Here is a 16,099-nt window from a genome sequence, read left to right on the forward strand (position 1 = left end):
TAAGCTGGAACTGTCGAGGCTTGGGAAACGCCAAGGCAGTTCGGATTCTTCATGAGCTTATCCGAGCTCACTAACCTGATGTCATTTTCCTTTTTGAAACTTTAGTTTGTAATTCTCATATTGAATTCATTTGTAGTAAAATTGGTTTCTCTTGCTGCTATTCGGTTGATTATATTGGTCGTAGTGGAGGTATCTGTGTGTTTTGGAAAGTGCCCCAACTGTGTTCCTTATTGTCTTATTCTACTCACCATATTGATTTGGAAATTCTAAATAATGACCTGGGAAACTGGAGGCTCATTGGTCTTTACTGTTGTCCTAAACGACATAGAAGAAAATAGTCATGGGCTATTTTAAAGAATCTTGCTGGGCAATTGACTCTTCCGTGGGCTATAGTTGGAGATTTCAATGATCTTCTGATTCATTCTGATAAAAAAAAGGGATTGGTAGACCATCCAGAATGGTGTCTACGCGGATTCCGTGAGACTGTATCTGCCTGCAACTTGATGGAGATACAACTGAATACACATGTATAAGGCATCATGGGAAAATGAATGAGGTACATTAGTGGCTTGACAGAGCTTTCAGATCTTCAGAATGGTTATCTTCGTAACACAGTGGCACCGGTTTCTGATCATTCACCTTTGATTTTCCAAACGGTCTGTGTTGTTGAACATTTCATCCCGCGCCCGTTCCGATTCGAAAATAAATGGATACAGGAAGACGGAATATGAGAAATCATGAGCCAAGCATGCCAGAGTGAATTAAATTTAGATATGATAGATAATTAGCTTTCACCGCCAGTCAATTGTAGGAATGAAGCAGAAAAAAGAATCAGAATTTTAAAGTAGCTCGTTCTCGACTTGAACAGTGCTTGGAACAGCTTTACGCGAGTCACTCAGAAACTTCAGCGGTATTGTATGAAACGGCTATAACTGAACTTGTAAATCTCATTGTCCAAGAGGAGGATCACTAGCGATAGAGAGCCAAAGTGACCTGGTTGCAAGAAGGCGACACTAATTCTCAATTCTACCATAATTATGCCAATGGAAGGAGAAAAAAAAAATCACAAGACTCAAGGACAGTGAAGGAGGCTGGGTGGATGATGCGTAGTGGCGGATACAGAACTGCTCGGCTGGGGGGGCAATTTAACACCAAGCCGAGCGGACCAATTTTACACCAAGCGAAAACGTTAAAAAAAAAGCAACGATATAAAAAGTAGTAGCTATACCAATAATTCCAATAAAAGATAGTTAAAAAATACATTGCTAATTAGTTCCTATTAGTAGAAGGCAACGACATACTAACAACTTTAGAACTACCAATAGGTGGCAAGAATATTCTTCGAGATCTTATATTTTGAAAATTTTGTAAAATTAGCTCATGATCAATATTAATGAAATTTTTTTTCTCAATATAACACATCAAGCAATCTCCAAGCAAATCATCTCCCATTCGGTTGCACAAATCGGTCTTGATAATGTTCATTGCAGAAAAACATCTTTCAACTGTAGCTGTTGCAACATGTAAGACCAATGCTAACTTGATAAGTCGATACACCAAACGATAAGTGGTGTGATATTTTTTTTTCACCAACTTCTTTACAAGCTCACCAATATCACGAAGACCATAGAATGCTCCATTCAAATCTTACATCAGTAATGTAGTTTTTAAGCTGATGGTGAAGCTCAATCAACTCAGAGGAGGAAAAATCTTCCGAATACAACCCAGCAAAATAAAGCAGTCTTTCATGATCAAAAGTAGCAAAAGAATCAGAAGGATCAAGACATGTTATGTACCTAAGTAGCTCTGAACTTGTCTCGGTGAAACGTTTGTCTAATGCTCCAGAAATATCATCAATTACCTAGAATAAAATAGTTCATGAAATGATTAAATATGTCATTTATATTATTTCATTATAATTTATATAAATGGAGAGAAATAAAATACCTTCAAAAAAGTGTCCACATGAAAATGGCAGCGATACGTCTTTTGTACTCCATCAATAAGACGTCTAGCACGACATTTAATGACATCCTCCATATTAGGTACGTCTATTTCTCGTGCATTAAAAAAATCAGTGACTTCTTTCAACAAATTATCCCAACCGTCTTCCCTATATGCTTCCAGGTTATTTTTCACCAATTCAATCATACGGATAGCATTTCCTAAATTTTGATCCTTTACTTGTAGGATTTGTGATAATTCATTTGTCGTTCCCAAAATATTCAACATCAGTTTTAACAAACACAAATTCAAATGTCACAATTTTTGCAAGTACATTCCCAGCACCCCCTCGACTTTTCTCATCATAGCCATCCACATGTATAGTTTTAAGCACTTCTTCTATTGAATCCCACATGTCAAAAAGATGGACTGATGTTTCATAATGGGAATCCCAACGTGTATCACCTGGTCGAGCTAAATTGATTTCTTGATTCTTGCCCTTTCTTGTAGAAATTTCATGGTTCTGTATTTTGTTTACTACCTTCTCATGATGTAGTTTCAGAAGAAAATCCTTCCTTTTACAGAAAGCTCCAACAATATCCACAATGATAGGAATGTAATCAAAACAGGTACTCACTGCTCCGTTTTGTGCTGCAGCAGCCACAACAACTAATTGAAGTTGATGAGCAAAACAATAAATATAAATGCATGCTTGTTTTCATTTAAAATGAGTGTCTTTAAACCATGAAGCTCGCCACGCATATTAGAAGCTCCATCATAACCTTGACCTCTTAGTCTCGATAGGGATAATCCATTGATTGCAAAGAAATCATCAATAACTTGTTTTAAACACTCTGCAGTAGTTTCACTAACATGCACTACCCCAATAAAATGTTCGATCACCTCTCCCAGATTATTCACATATCTCAAAACCACAGCCATTTGCTCCTTTACTGAACAATCCCGAGCCTCATCAACTAACAGAGCAAAGAATTTATCCTCAATCTCATTGAGAATAACTTTTCTCATCTCACTTGCACAAGCTTCTATAATTTCCTTTTGAATTGAGGGAGAAGTCAATTAATTATTTCCTAGAGCATTTAAATCCACTACCTTCCATATCTCTTCACTAAGGTCACTAGTATACTTGAGAAGTTCAAGAAAGTGACCTCGACGTATTGAGTTTGGAGACTCATCATGTCCCCAAAAGGCAAACCTTCTTCCAAAAGATGTCGAATGGCACGTACAACTGCTGTTAATCTAGTACGATAATCAACCTCAATTGCAGAACATTTCGATGATAACACATAATCAACATTCTCCCTTTGATTTTGATATTGCAACCACTTTTGTTTAGCATAACTGTGTGCACTGTTCTGACCTCCCTCATGGCCAATAAAATTTTCTAAAGCTTTTTTCTAAGGGTAAACTTCAAATAAAACCCCTGTGGTTTCACTAATTTTCAGATAAAGGACTTTGGTTTACTTTTTGTCAAAACGAGGATTGAGGTTTTCAACTTTAGCAAAATAAGGACTTTTTCGATTGATACTATTAAAACACCCTTGACGACTTCAAAAATGACATATTTTACGAACTATTAATATTCTAAACAACTTTAATTCTTCAACTTTTTTATTTTGAGATTGTTTAGATGATGTTTGGTAAAGAGAGAGAAAGTTAATGTTTAGAGAGAGAAAGTTCTAAAAAAGATGATTTTCGAAAATCGAAAATGTAGTTCGATAAAAAATATGATATTGAACAACTTTAATTCTTAAAAATTTTCATTTTCAGGTCGTTAAAGATGGTTTTAATAACATTAATCCAAGTGCGAAACCTCAATCCTCGTTTTGACAAAAAGTAAACTACAGTCCTTTATCTGAAAATTAGTGAAACCACATGGATTTTATTTGAAATTTACCCTTTTTCTAATTAGTATAACCCGTCTGTGTAAAGGCAGTATCCCCATATTTATTACCTGTGGCAAACAAATAACAACATAAGCAATATGCAGCATCCTTAGACACACTATACTCTAGCCACTGATATTTTTCAAACCATTTACTTTGAAATTTCCTATTATGTCCACCAATGAGAGTCAATGGAAAATTATGCTCAAATGGTTGACAAGGGCCTTTAGCCACATACCGTCTCCTCAATGTATCTCTGATGTCACTATGATAAGTATCAATTGGTTTACGTAATCTCGGATCACCAATTATATCATCATTGCTAACTTCAACTTCAATACGCGCTCTTTTATCACTTTCTTGCTCAATTGGTCTCAAATTAATATTAGAAGAGGATGACCCAATCAGATTTTTATTCGGTACTAACGTAGAAAAATATTTCTTCATATTTAAGACTCCTAACATGTAAAAGGATTATATTTAATCAAATCAAGTATATAACAAGTATATTATATAGCAAATTGAAAAATTGGGGAACAATTTATAAAACCCCCAATTTATCAATTGACCTAATCAAAATTTAACTACCAAAATTTCAATTAATTGTAACTATTAATATCAACAAGAAAAACTACAAATAATACACAATCAAATAATCAATTCACTTAAAATATAACTAAATAAAAACAATACTTTACTTAATTTAAATTCTAGGTCAAAAAAACAAAAAACAAAATAAATAATTATTTAGCATAATTAACTAAATGAGACAAACAAATAATATATAAGGAAAGAAAAAAGAAAGAGACAAAGAAAATGCTAATCTAAAAAAAAGAATCTTGAGAGATGATGAGTGGAGAGTTGAAAAAAAAAGGAAAGAAAATGAGCATAAGTGCGCATCAGATGAGAGAGCAGGAGGAGGACCACAATACGAACAAGATAAGGGAAAGTGAAAGAGAGAAAAGGTAAGTTAGGAATTTTTAATTAAATGGTGGTCTCCATCGCATAATTTTTTTTTGGCATGTTAAGGACTAAAACGACGTCATTTTGGTCCTTAACAGGCCAAAAAAATTTTGGCCCAAAATGGGCCTAAGTTTAGGCCCATTCTGGGCCAAATACAAATGACTTGAGGCAGCCCAAAGCTGGGCTGCCTCAAGTTTGGGGGTGCTAATTCAACACCCCCAACCTAAATCAATGGAGACAAGGGAGGCCGGAGGGGCCCGGGCCCTCCCAGGCCCCCTATCTCCGCCCCTAATGATGCACATGGATTAAATCGAATAGCCTCAAACTATTTCAGATCAGTGTTTTCGACTAGTAGTAGCGAATGGTCGTCGGTTATGGATCTCCTTCCACAATCTGTTTCGGTTCTTGACAATGAGAAACTATTAGCTCTTTTCCAAAAGGAAGAATTCAGAGTCACCCTTTTCAGCATGCATCCTGACAAAGCACCTGGTCCGGATGGATTTAATCCCGACTTCTTTCAAAGATTCTAGGATGTAATCGGTGATGGCATTTTTTATGCAGGTAACACGTGGCTATCTCAAGGGTCTTTCCTTGCGAACCTCAACAATACATTTCTCACACTGATTCCAAAATGCTCGGACCCGAATTCCATAAAGGACCTCCGACCGATTGCACTATGCAATGTCGTTTTCAAAATTGTCTCTAAGGTTCTTGCAAATCGGTTGACATCCATCTTACCAAATATTATTTCATAAAATCAGTCGGCATTTATCAAAGGTCGTTCCATTCATGACAATGTTCTAATTGCATTTGCATTTGAGGTTATTCACAATATGAAGTGGAATATCAATCGTAAGCAGAGAGATGTGGATCTGAAGATCGTCCGAAAGGCGTATGACAGGGTTGACTGGAATTATTTACGAGCTGTTATGGTTCAGATGGGGTTTGCAGGCAAATGGGTTAACCTTATTTTGCAATGTGTCACTTTAGTTCAGTACATGGTTAAAGTTAATGATCAGATGGTAGGTCCAATTAAACCAGAGCGTGGTATCAGATATGTAGATCCTCTATCCCCGTACCTATTTCTCCTTTGCATTGAGGGCTTATCAGCTATTCTCTTTGATGCACAAAGATGGGGTTTGTTGCATGGTTTTAGGACCGGAAGAGGAGCACCCTCTATCTCTCATCTCCTATTTGCTGATGACGCTTTTATCTTCTTCCGGGCAGACATTCAAGAGTGCCGTCAACTAAAACAACTACTCCTTACTTACGAGAAAGCATTTGGTCAAGCCATTAATTTTGATAAATATGGTCTTATATGTAGCAACAATGTGGCACCGGAGCTGTCAGTGGCTATATCGAGCATCCTAGGGGGTGTCGAACTCAATAACCACAGGTAAGTATTTGGGTTTACCTTCTTTGGTCGGTAGAAAAAAGAAGGCGATCTTTTCTCAATTCAAGGATCTGTTGTGGCAAAAATTGCAAAAATGGAGGGTTAGAACTCTGTCTAAAGCGGGACAGGCTACTGTAATATGCTCGGCTGCTCAGGCTATCCCCATTTATTTCATGAGTGTATTTCTCCTACCTGTTTCTACTACTGATGAATTACAAAGAATGTTAAACTCTTTTTGGTGGGGAAATAAAGGACCAGGAACACGAAGTATGAATTGGTTGTCATGGGATAGGCTTTGCCTTCCTACCCGCTTTGGTGGTCTAAATTTCCAGAATTTCACGGCATTCAACCTCGCCATGGTGGGAAAACAAGGTTGGCGCTTCCTCTCGGAACCCAACTCTCTTTCCAGTAAAATCTTCAGAGTTAAATATTTCCCTAAAGGGGATTTCTTGAAGGTCCAGTTGGGTCATTCACCTAGTTACATTTGGATTAAAGAAAAAAAGATTTCATTAATCAATTAGGCTGATTCTCTTAAATCATAGTTATTAGACTCGTACGAGTCACGAGTCGACTCATACGAGTCTATACGATCTAGGAGGATTTCGAGTCGACTCTATGGTCTGATTCGAAACCTTCCTTAATCGATCATGACTCGGCCGAATTGTTGCTGACTCGGTCGTATCGGCCGAGTCACCCGAGTTGGTCGAGTCATGGCACTGCTTGAAAAAAAAAGAAAAATTTAACTTATAGTTTCATACCGATTGAGATTGTGAGGAAAAGAAAAACAGAAATGGATTGAGATACTGAGAAAATGTTTGAGATTGTGAGGAAAAGAAAAAAAGAAATGGATTGAGATACTGAGAAAATGTTTAGTTGATTTCAAAGGTCAGATATCTAATTCTATATAAACAGCTTACCAACATTTCTCCAATTATTGATTTTTTTTTTAAGATTAAAACCATCTTCAGATTTGAGAAAAAACCAGGTATCTATGAATTCTTCTTCTTCTTCCTTAGAGTCCGCCGATTTCTTCTTTTTTAGGTCTGATATGTGTTGACTTCTTTGAGTTTGGTCTTGGTTGTGAACTTTGATACTGAAGTGATTTGATTTCTTCTTCTTCTTGGCGATTTCTCTTCTTTTCTGTTTTTTCTTTTGTGTATCGAATGTTAGTTGAGGGAGGAGACTTCTAGAAGTTTTTTAATTGATATAAAATTAATTTATTCTAGAATGTTGTAATGGTAATTAATATAAAAATTCTTTATTTTTTTTGTTTTTATGTTTTATCAATATTTATGTATTTATAATTTATTATTATTTTTGAAGCTTATAATTTATTATTATTGTGTTTATTATATTTTTAATATTTATAAATATGACCCTATATTTTTAGTATTTACATGTTCCCCCATGTTTCCGTTTCCATGTTTTTTAGAATTTGCGTATCCCCGTTTCCGTTTCTGTATCGTTTCCGTTTTTGTTTCCGTTTCCATGCATCATATTGAATTTGAATTTAAGTATTTAGATGATAACTTGATATAATTTCTATTTGGATATTAAAATTTCATTTTTAGACTCATATTTAAAGTTAAATATGGTTAATATTTTATTTTTTATAATATTTTATTTTTTTATAATATTTTAAAATTGATCCGTATCTTACGATTCAATTCGATTCACGAGTCTTGATTCATAAAAAGAGATTTCGAGTCACGAGTCGTATCTCGATTTAACAACTATGTCTTAAATAGGAACTGAGACAAGAAAAGTAAAGCTGGCCTAACAAATCATCATCCTAATAATTCTAAACTACCTTAAATAAAAATAGGAAATACAACCTAACTTAAATAAAAATAGGAAATACATTAATTCACTAAATAGGAAAAAAAAATAAAACTTCATATATAAAAATATAAATTTAATATGATAAATTTTAGTTTTTTCAATCCAGTTCGATCCAATCCAATCCAATTCGGTTATCGGTCCATTTCTGGATAATTTCGAACCAGCTCGGTCCACTTCTTTAACAAAAAGTCAACAGTCCATTTTGGTCCAGTTCTTTGGAAAAAGTCAGCAGTTCGGTCCAATTCCTTGATCTTTTTACTCGGATATTCGGTCAAATCCAGTTTCTCCAAGATCCACGTCCAACCCTACTATAAACATTGCAAAACTTAACATATCGTATTAATATAATATTTTATTTTTTCAATCATCCAAATCATTTTTGACAACTTTTGCTAAAAAATGCTCTAATAGTAAGCAACTTTAAAAGTTACCACAATAGCCCCACAAATTATTATTTTGTATATATAGTTTATTTTTAATTATAAATATTATAAAAAAGATGTACCAATAGTAATCAAGTAAATCAATTTTTTTTTATATTAAAAAAGTTTGACAACCTTAAACCAAGGTTGCCAAAAAGTGGCAACTTTGTTAAGCAACCACTCTTACTTTAAAAATAGCACCCTTTGAAAATTGTCAAAACAAGTGCCACATCACCAATCACATTTTTAAGCACCCTAGAGATGCTCTAAAAGGTCCCTTAAATTAAAGGGCAGAGTGATCAAAATAAACAAGTTAAGTGGACCATATGGTTTAGGTCATAAGAAAAATATTAAAACTGTAAACAAGTTAAGAAGGAGACCCTTTAAATTAAGGTTTGATGCATCGAGAGCCTCTGGATTTATAAAGTGTCTCATTAGCCCTATCGACTTGTTTAAAGTGCATTATATATTAACCCTTTAAATTCATGTGACAAAAAAAATGACTTAAATAAATTGAAATGCGTATCATTTTAAGCAAGTTATAATTAATAGGCCATTGTAGTGAGCCAATAAACACTTAAAAGGAATTCTTATAAATTTAAGAATCAATCAATGTACGAAGTTCAAAAGTCGTTAAGATATTAAGCCTTAAATTAATTTACAAAAGTATGTATTTTGACATGCATATATTTGAAATTGTTAAATGTGATTAACCAAAAAAAAAACGAACACAAAAAAATATACTAACAGTAAAACTAAAAATTAAAAGAGAAAGAGTTTGATAAATCTGAGGCATGTATTAGCAGTTTCCTTAAGACAGATGTCGTTGCTATTGACGATTGTCTCCCAGGATACAACAGATTACGCAAACGAACTCAAACCGTGTGTAGCCTAGTTATCACCGGAGTAGGAAAACAAGAACAATGTGAACAGACAAAGAGTATTTTGAAAAACTTCAACAACAGCTAATGAATTTGACAATCCATTCTATATAAATAGAACTCGAAAGGATATGTCTTTTCACGAACGAACACGACTATACACTGACAGACACGACTATTTATGTACGAACATGTCTGTTCACGACGGACACGACTATTCACGAAAGGATGTGTTTGTTGGTATTTAAATTATATATAATTTTATTCAATTATTTCCAACAATCCCCCACATGAATAAAATTAGAAACGAGACGATTATGATGTGGTGATAACTTTCTACAGAAGATATCTGCATAGGATAGGTAGCTAATGTGCCTTGAACCTTCCCTTGTGAAAGTATATTTACTTTACTGGCTGACTAGTAGACGCGATGTCTTTGAACTATTCTGCCGTTTGTGTAAACGATGATATACCCCACAGAGATACCAACATAACACGGTATGGTTCTCATGGTTATGTTCATTATGGTCATGAACATCGCCTGGTTCTACGAGAGTTTAAGATAACTAGGCCCTACTAGTCTCCATCGAAGCGACCCCACTTCACTCTAACATAGGTGATTTATTTACTCAGCATACTGACGCACAATGTATCATTAAAAGCATATAGCTTAACCTTTTTTCCGTTGGTGTCACTGTTTACATCTAAGAATGGACGAGAATTTTGTTGGTCCCTTATAACGTGACAAGTTAGTTCCAAGGGGGGGGGGATAGGAACTATTTAAAATTTTGTCCGTTAAGGCGGACTTCTTTTCTTATGAAAAGGTTTACACAACGTCACTAAGTAGATTCAAGACACAAGCTTAGTCAACTTGTGACTAAGTCTGCTTCTTTACTTGAGTCAGGAAATAGCACTTAGAGTCTATTCCTGAACTCAGCTTCTTAGTAAACTTAACTCAGCATGAGTTATTTACTTAGTCAGTTTTACAGCAAGCAATATATATTAAAGGAGTTTAAGGGTTAGAAAGATATTACTCAGCAGACTTATCCTGGTTCGGCCTCTCCGCCTACGTCTAGTCCCCGGAACTCGTTCCGAGCTTTTTGAATTCTCTACTGAGCTGTTTAAAGGTAGAGCACGAAACCTTTTACAAATAGAAGCTGAGTATAACAAGAGTACCTTCCTCTATACCTCTACTCACTCCTATATCTACCGCTGAGTACTATAACCGAGTACTCAGCCTCTCCTTTCTATTCTTCTAGAAATGATAAAGTGTTTGCCCTAAAAAACAATTGCTAAGACACTTTAGATGATTGAAAATCACTCTAGACTTTTACACAAAGATTAAGAATTGGTGTAAGGTATTTGCTTTGCTTTTCTCACAGAAACTTCAAGTATGAATTTGGTCAGTGTTTCGACTAGTTGAAGATCTGCATCGATTGAAGCAAATGGATGGCATTTATATAGTGACACTTGAGGCACCTGGTCATTTCGAATTTCGAAATAACCGTTGGAGGGAAACGGCTTCCTGTCGTTGTCACTCTGGGCGTGCTCAGCGTCGTTGGCCAATAGGATTCACGCATCTTCTGTCTTCGTTAGTCCTCGACAGAATGTTTCGAAATTTAAGGAAAAGTCCACGAGACAGCTTCCTGTGCCTTCTGAACTTTACCCAAAGTAGAACTACTTTGTCTGGAAGTTGATCGTTGTCTGCCGCTGTCCTGACTTCATTGTCGTCCAAGTCAGCAGCTTCCACTTGAAGCTTTTGCTTCGAAGGCTTCTCGATCCTTCTTTCGCTGAGTCATCATTTTACTTGATACGGCTTCATTTTGAACTCTTGGGCCGAATGGTCTTGATGTGTTGACTTTGGCTTGACTTCCACTTTAAGGGCCTTTGGGCTTTTTAATCTTAATGTCTTGTAAACAATTAAACTCAACATTGAACAAACACATTAGTGTAATAAATCAAAGCATTTAAATTTAATGTGTTAGAATATTTTTATCATTACTTAAATAATTTTGTCAAATCAAAATCATGTGGAAAGGTGTTTCAACAAACTCCCCCATTTTGATGTTGGCAAAAATATTCAGTCAAGAACTCAGTGTTGAGCTCCCCCATGATTGTTGACCTTATCTTACTCAGTATACTCCCCCGTAAGGGTTGAGCGGCTGACTTAGATTTACTTTAAACATTTCAAGTAAGTCTAAGGTCAGTTTTTCAGAATTAGGTCAGCTCATGGAACATATTCTTTTTAACTCAGTTTATGCGGAAGATTTATATATCATAGAGCACTGAGCATTTCTTTGTTCAATGTGTTTAAGAAGACATGTAAAAGCGGTCAACATTTTGATCAACACAGCATTCAATCATAAAGCAATGTAGACAAGTAGCACAGTTGATTTAGTGAAGATGCGATTAACTATTCAATACAAAACATAAGTAAGTGATAGGGGTCAAAAACCCCTATCTTTGGGTACGGTTTTAGGACGGGTTTTAGTGTTATTTAGTTAATAAGCGAGCAATTCTCGCATTTAAATGCTTTTGTGTGAGTTAGTTAGAAATTGGAAATGTTTTATTTACTTTTCACTGTTTAGGCTCGTTTTGTGATCAATTTAGGCAAATACGGCCAAAATGGCATGCATATAATAATTCCGTTATCTTTTGAAGCTAATTTGTCCGTCAAAAGTCGCACCAAACGAAGCGTTTGCTCAAAATAAGCGATTGGCGGGTCAAATTAGCCTTTGGACTAATGTTATCTGGAGTTTTTGTGGATGCGCAGGGATAAATTCGGGCGAAAAGCGCATTGTTGGCGTTTGGCAACCGAGCGGAGGCGTTTCAGGCAAGACGGCTCGACGAACTGGCCTATTTTAGGCCAGCTCGTCGAGCTGGCTATGTCAGCTCGCCGAACAGGCCCTCAGGGGCCTGCTCGGGCGAGCTGGCGCGGCCAGCTCGCGGCGAGCTGGCCTTCATAGGCCAGCTCGCCGAGCAGGCCATGCCTGCTTGCGACGAGCAGCGCCTGCTCGCCAAGCAGCTCGCCCTGCTCGGCGAGCAGACCTGCGGGAATTGGTCAAAAAGACCAATTCCGCCCCCACGATGCCACGATGGACCCCACGACTTCCTACATCAATAAGGACACGAAATAGGTCAAGAAAAGGGCCCGCGCCGCGTCTATTGATAACATTGAGATATTATCCCAAGGACCGAAAGCGATATTCACCTGGAGAAACGCCGTGTACAGATCCCCAAAGAAGATCCGGCTGGCGGATCTCCTTGATCCAGTTTGAAGGGATCCGCTGGCGAACCTAGGAGGCGAATCTCCTCATTCACCTGATTCGCCACTGTAACGGCTGAACGCCGACTCGGCCATAAAGACCATTAATGAGCTATCAATTAGCTAACCGCCAGGTTAAAGGTAACCTGTAACCGCCATTAATGGAGCATTAATGGAGACTTTCTAGTTGCTGAAGGTTACGACTTCCTAGCTATATATAGCCTACATCCCTAGGCTATCAAGGTACACATTCTCACATCCTTTGTCAATTCAGTTTGTTCCCTTGATTCACCTTACTGACTTTGGCATCGGAGCTTCCCCCCGTCGAACCCAACGACGCCCCCACAGGGACGGAAGTTGATCAGAATTTCTCTGCTTATTATCAATTGGTGCGGTGATCGTGGAATCCTTAATCAAACAAAGGGTTTTTCGTTCACATTAAGAAACTATGACAACTGGAGATCAGAATCCCTCTTCAGGGATTGAAACACCATTAGTTACACCGTCTAGTGCTGGCCGCACAGATTCAACTACTCCTGCAACGCACGTCGAAAGTAGTATGAACCCTGATGCTTTCATCAACATGTGTGCACAAGCAATCGGAGAGCGGTTTGGACCCGAGATAAGGAATCGCCTGCGGTCGTTTATGACCCTCCCTCCGCATTGGAGCATGGCGTCCACATCGGCTGTATCATCTTGGCCCTTGTTAAACTTTGGACCGGGCGCCCAGAGTTCTTCATTTCTCGAAGATCACAACACAGATTCCATGGTAACTACTACGGCGGCAGTTGGAGAACGACAAATCAATCGGGAGTTATTCCCTGATGGCGCAGAAGGAAGTCAAAGGAATGATTCAACCCTTCCGGGCGGATCTACGGGTCCTGGATTAAATCTTGGCGGATCCGAAGGGCGAACACACAAAAAACATAGGAAGGAAAAAGGTAGGCGGTCTAAATCACCTTCGCCTCGACGACCGAAATCCTCCCGTCATGGCCGATCGCCCCCATCTACTGGTCGTAGACGGAGTAAAAGGCCAAGGGAGACACCCCATTTGAGTGGACCACCGCCGCCGCCACCCCCAGGAACTGTTGGTCACATCCCGTCGGGAAGCCATGGAGGGGGTAGTGGGCAAGCTCCCCTAGGTGGAGGGGGCAGAGGAGGTAGTAGCGGAGGAGGAGCCGAACGCGGAAGCGGAGGAAGGCGTCCGCCATCAGATCCATCATCTGGGTCAAGCTCTTCTTCCTCTCCAAGTAGATCTCCACGAAGGGGTCGCCCAAGGGCGGATCCGGAGAATTTTGATGATAGAGTTAGAGCTCTGGTACTCCGTATGAATGAGGAAAATGCCAGGCATAATCCGTTCGCCAATAGAGATTCGCCTTTCGCAGTTTGGATTGAGGCGGAGGAAACAGATAGAGCTTTTAAAATACCTAATCTCGCTATATACACAGGTGTTGACAATCCGGAAGCTCACGTCAGAAAATACCGAATACTGCTTAAACTCAATCGTGCCACCGAGTCGGTGCTCTACAAAATGTTTGTCACCACGCTAGGGGGTCCAGCCTATGGGTGGTTTCAGTCTCTACCTCCGGGCTCGATAAACAGTTTTGATCAATTGAGCAGGGAATTTTGCGCTAAATTCGCCGGCTGTATTCCTCCAGTGGTTAAATCAGAGAAGCTTTTTGAGTTAAAGCAGAAGGCGAACGAATCCCTTCGGGAGTATGTGGACACTTTTAACCAGTTGTGCATACAAATCGTTGATGTGGATATCTCCGTAGCAGTGGAATGTTTTGTGAGAAACACCACTTGTAAGAGCTTGCAAGAAGATCTAATTCGAAAGAAATCCACCAGCATGGCAGAATTGATGGAGCGTTGTAAAGACTTTATCGAGGTGGATGACATTCGCCGAGGATCACTGTCATCGCCTAAAAGGGACAAGGGCGAATCTCGCCATCGAGATAGAGACAAAGACAAGCATCAGGATTCTTCCTCTAGAAGCAGGCAAAGAGGTTCTAAGAACAAATCAACGTTTGTCACCTCTTTCACACCTCTCAACGCTTCTAAAAGTGAAGTCCTTATGTGGATCGAGAACAGTCAACACAAACGGAGCATTTCATACCCCGAACCAAAAGGGGGGGAGTACACCAATACTGGTAAAAATCCTAAAAATTATTGTAAATATCACAGGAAAAATGGCCATGACACCGATGCATGTTGGGAGTTAGCTCGGGAAATCGAGCGTCTCATTGAGAGAGGCAAATTGGATCGGTTCATCCAAAGTGATTGCAAGAAAGGAGATGGCGATAGATCCAAGGAGGACCCAAAGAAGAAGGGAAAGGGTACCATTAATGTCATAGCAGGCGGACTTGGATACCAACCAATGCTGAAAAAGGCAAAGACCACCGCTCTTGACAGAACATCGTTAAATCGCCCCTTTGCCGATGTAGGTCCTGAAATCTCTCCCCATACGGATGTATTGGTCGTCACTATGGTGGTGGAAGGCTGGGAGATGAAAAGAGTGATGATTGATACTGGAAGTTCGTGCAATATCATCACCAGAGGAGCTTTCGCCAAACTCATGATTGATCCAGTCCAGGTAGAGCCAACTGTGGTTGATATCCTAGGAGTGATGGGACACACTATCCAAACAAAAGGCCAAGTCACTCTGGATTGTGAGCTTACAGACGATGATCAGGTCTGGAAAGGTGATCTGGAATTTTCTGTCTTGGATGGTCAGTTAGCCTACAATATCATCCTTGGACGGCCCTTTATCTCTGAAGTAGCAGCCCTTATCTCCATACGCCACTTAACGCTTTACATCCCCACGGCCAAGGGAGGTGTAATGATTAGAGGTAGCCAAAAGGTGGCCCAGGAGACATATTCGGCATCACTAATGATTCGCCCCCAATCTAAAGAAGAGGATGAAGAGGAGCTCATCACAATGGCCTTGGGCGAGACAGAAATGTACCTTATGGCGGATGAAAAGCAGGTGCGAATGGCTAAAGGGCTCAAAGGCGAAATTAAAGACGCAATCACCAAGGTACTCCGTGAAGCGGAGGATGTCTTCGCATGGAAGGATGAGATTCTCCCCGGAATTAGTCCAGACGTGATCACTCACAAGCTCAACATTGATAAAAATGCAGTTCCTATAGCTCAGAAGCGGAGAAACCATGGCCTCGAAAGGCAGAAGGTGATAGAAGAAGAGATCACCAAGCTCCAACGGGCGGACGCCATTGAGGAGGTGCTTTATACTCAATGGCTGGCGAACGTCGTTCTGGTAAAGAAGGCGGGCGGATCCTACCGCATGTGTATTGACTTTACGGATCTCAATAAAGCTTGTCCCAAAGACAACTATCCTCTGCCATGTATTGACATGCTCGTGAACGGAACCGCCGGTCACGCCATGTACTCCTTTACGGATGTAAAGTCAAGTTATCATCAGATCCCTATGGAGCCCTAAGATAGAATCAAGACCTCGTTTGTAA

This window comes from Euphorbia lathyris, chromosome 3 (assembly GCF_963576675.1).
Source record: "Euphorbia lathyris chromosome 3, ddEupLath1.1, whole genome shotgun sequence".
Taxonomy (NCBI): domain Eukaryota; kingdom Viridiplantae; phylum Streptophyta; class Magnoliopsida; order Malpighiales; family Euphorbiaceae; genus Euphorbia; species Euphorbia lathyris.